Source organism: Solanum dulcamara, chromosome 1 (genome assembly GCF_947179165.1).
Source record: "Solanum dulcamara chromosome 1, daSolDulc1.2, whole genome shotgun sequence".
Lineage (NCBI taxonomy): Eukaryota > Viridiplantae > Streptophyta > Magnoliopsida > Solanales > Solanaceae > Solanum > Solanum dulcamara.
The window spans coordinates 31,942,854-31,947,289 of record NC_077237.1 but is presented as its reverse complement, the minus strand read 5'-3'; positions in this window follow the sequence as shown (position 1 = coordinate 31,947,289).

The following is a 4,436-nucleotide window of genomic DNA, read 5'->3' as shown; positions in this document are numbered from 1 at the left end:
TATAATGGGAAAGTCACTTCTCCAAGATTGATCTTCAGTCCAGCTATCACCAACTAAGGGTGAGAGAGTATGACATTCCCAAAACAACCTTTTGGACAAGGTATGGTCACTTTGAGTTTGTGTTGATGAGTTTTGGGTTGACAAATGCGTCGGCGGTGTTTATAGACCTAATAAATAGAATGGTCAAGCCCTATCTTGATGCATTTGTTATAGTCTTCATTGATGACATTTTGATTTATTCTCGGGGTGAGGAAGAACATAAGAATCACTTGAAGGTTGTACTTCAAACGTTGAGGGACAGACAATTGTATGCAAAATTTAGTAAGTATGAATTTTGGTTGAAAGATGTGGCATTTCTTGGTCACATAGTGTACGGTGATGGGATAAAGGTTGATACTAAGAAAATGAAGGCCTTCAAGAATTGGATCCTCAGACATTAGGAGCTTCTTGGGTCTAGCCGGGTACTATAGAAGGTTTATCGAAGGGTTTTCTTCCATCTCATCTTCTATGATGAAATCGACCTAAAAGAAATCAAAATTCATATGGACAGATGAGTGTAAAAAATGTTTCCAAACTTTCAAAGATTGACTTACCTCTGCTCCTATTTTGACTCTACCGAAAGGATTAGAAAGGTTTGTGGTTTATTGTGATGCTTCAAAAATTGGTTTGGGTTGTATCTTAATGCAAAAGGGCAAGGTCATAGCCTATGCTTCTAGGGAATTAAAGGTGCATGAGTGTGACTATGCTACCTATGATCTTTAATTAGCGTTCATTGTCTTTGCTTTGAAGATTTGGGGGCATTACCTCTATGGGGTGCATGTGGATGTGTATACAGATCATAAAAGTCTTCAATATGTGTTCACCCAAAAAGACTTTAATCTCAGGCAAAAGAGGTGGCTAGAACTCCTCAAGGAGTATGACATAAGCGTACATTATCATCCGATAAAGCCAATGTGGTTGCTGATACACTTAGTAGAGTGTTTATGGGGAGTATGGCCTATGTTGATGTAGGGAAGGAGTTGGTAAAAGATGTTCACCAGTTGGCTATACTGGGAGTGAAATTGTGTGGTACTAATGATGGTGGTATGGTTGTTCAAAACGGGTCCGAATCCTCTTTGGTGGTGGATGTTAAGTCAAAGTAAAATCTTGACCCGACGTTTGTTGAATTAAAGAAGTTGGTGAAGGAAAAGAAGGTAAAGGTCTTTTCCCAAGGGGGAGATGGGGTGCTATCCTACCAAGTTCGATTATGTGTTCCGTATGTGGATGGCCTAAGGAATTTGATTTTGAAAGAGGCTCACAATTCTTGATACTCCATTCATCCCAGTTCGACGAAAATGTATCGAGACACAAAGGAGCTCTATTGATGGAATGGAATGAAGAAGCAGGTTTGTATCCAAATTGCCAACAAGTGAAGGTCGAACATCAAAGGCCAATTGGCCTAACCAAGACATTGAAATCCTTTAATTCTCTTAGGATCAACCTACCACGACCCAACCTCATAGGCCATTACGGGAGCCCAAACTGGGCACTCGCGTATATCCTTGCTATATATAAGTAAATATGTCCCCTGTTTAAGTTATAGCACATCAACAGGAAGGATAACATATAAGCTGGCGAGGTTTATCATAGGTACCATGGTACATACATGCATATACAACCCATACAAAACCCATATACATGTCCTCACACCTATAAGAGTAAGAAAAGTAACATTAGGCGAGACAGGGCCCCCACCATACCCGTGAATAAATAAATATATAAATCGAGGGTTAATACCAAAACTAGGCTCCGGTACAATGGAGCATTTCTGAACTGCTGAGTGGAACCCCTATGCTGACGGATCCCCAAAGTGTGTATTTGTACCTGCGGGCATGAATGTAACCCCCCCCCCCCCGAGAAAGAGGGGTTAGTATGATATATGTACTGAGTATGTAAAGTATAGACATCATAAGGAAATTACAGTTTGCGTAGGGATGCAGGGGTAAGTATAACATTTAACTATTTATCATACTCGCATCTTATAAAAGAAAGTCATACATATTACCATCACGTACTATGCTTGTCCTGTTAGGGGACTTGATGTACCATTTACATCATTCTACCATCATAAGCACATATATATATTAGCATTATGGAAAGTACAGCCCAATCTATGTATAGAGTAAATACATGATGAGGAACGTATGACCCGATCTGCATATCATATAATAATTTCGAGAAATGATGGCCTGATCCACATATCATATAGTAATGCTGAGGAACATTCGATCCGATCCACATATCATACAGTAATGCCGAAGAACGTTCGGTCCAATCCAAATATCATATACCGTACACGGCCCTTTATCTGACTCGGTGTTATCATATCGTCATATACCATACCCGGCCATTTATGGTAGTGTAGCTATCTCGAGTGCCTTCTAAATGCCATTGAGGCCTATATCACTTAGGATCTCGGGGACCCTAGATATATACTAAAGTAATACTAAAATTTCATAAAATTAGAGATACCCGTTGTCACATAGTCCGTAGAACTAAGAGCTTATGCATCCAGTACTTCTCAACTTATGGAGTTCAAGGAAAGTAGTTCAACTTACTATAAGAGTTTGACATTCAGAAGTGAATAAGAGATACAAATTAATTTTAGGACTTAAAAGTGGAGTTACCCTAGAGTTCGTATCATATTTTACTTACAATTAGGATATGCCAAAGGAAGAGAAAGAATAAGCTTTAACTAGTCTCTACTTTTCCTCAAGGAGTCATCATTACATATATCGTACACAGTCCATCATGGGCTCGGTATCATAACCTTATTATTGCATTACCTTACCATAATAGCACCATACTTATGTCAAAGACATATCAAGAGGAAAGAAGGGTAGGCAGGGCTTTTTTCATAGTAATAGTGGGCCGGTCTCTACATACTTATGCCAAAACATACCAAGAGAAAGGAGATAACTTCACATACTTACTACTCTCCATCATATAGAAGCCTTGAGAGGCAATAACTCAACTAGTATAGGAATTCTACCATTGAGAAGTAAATAAGACTTATGAGTCATACTTGGGGTTATATTAATGGAATTATCCCCATATTTCGTATATCAATCACTTAAGGCTAAGACATGCCAAAAGAAAGAAAAGGCAAGCTTCATATATCTTTTTCGAGATTAATTGTAACCCACATCGCCTCGTTATCTCCTTGACCTATTTAACATGAAAGTAATACTAAGATTAATAACCTTTCATTTTCCAATTTCCAACTCTACACCCAAGTAGTCATAGGAACCATTTCCTTATCCATTTCCCTTGACTAGCTTATTACTAGTTCTGAAGTTGCCAAAAATCGGGCAGCATCTCCCCTATAACTTGCCCGATCCAACTGATAATCTTAGCAGCCATATTACCAACAAAAAACAGAGGGTCGTGTGGATGAAACAAGAAGTATTCACACCTTTTTTATAACACCTTACATACCTGAAACACACCATCCAACTAGCTGTAACTGCAGCACCACAATCACCACACACTACTCGACTTCGATTTAACGCTAGCGACTTCAATTTAGTTTGTTTCTAATGTCAATCATACTTATGCAATTTTTCCACTTAGATCCTCGTTTTAGACATTTAATATACCCCAAAATAATATCATAAACTTCAATTTTAAAGGGAAAGCCTTACCTTATCCGAAACTCACCAAAACTCCCCTCGGAAGCTCTTCTAGCGCGACTGAAACTTCGTGGCTATTTGTTGTCCATTTGGGGATGATACAAACCATAAATTTAAATTAATAACACCTTCATACCTTCATGTTATACCCCATATAATTAATTCACGGAAAAGAATCAGAGAACTTACCTTTTTCTCCTTCCAAAACCGTAGCTCTTTCTTCTCTCTAGCTTAAGTTTCTCTTTTCTCTAGAATTTTCTTGACTTTTGGAGATAAGAATGAAACTTATAGGATAAAGATGACCATAAAAGTGGGGAAACGTGTCAAGCCCTAAGTGGTAATACATGTCAAGCCCTCATAGGGCCAACACACCCATTTTCTCCAATCATAGGCTGCCACGTAGAATGTGGGGTCTACCACCCTTGCTTCAGCTGCTACAATGTGGCACTCTCTCATGATGCCACATGTCACTCTTCTTTCCCCTCGTGGTTTTTTAATCTCATATTACTTTATGAACCTATGTAATCCTTGCCACGTAAGCTTGGTATGTACTCCAGTAGCTTAAGTATGTAAGATTTCCAAGTTGGTAGCTTACGTAAATAAGTCATGTCCTACAACTTATCATTCAGTCTCCAACTTCTTCTAGATTCTTATAACTCTATTTCCAATCTTCTCTACTATGGGGTATCATATTCTCCCTTCCTTAGAGTTGTTTGGTAGCGTTATAGATTATCCGGCTCAGATGGTAACTTTTAAGAAGCTCCA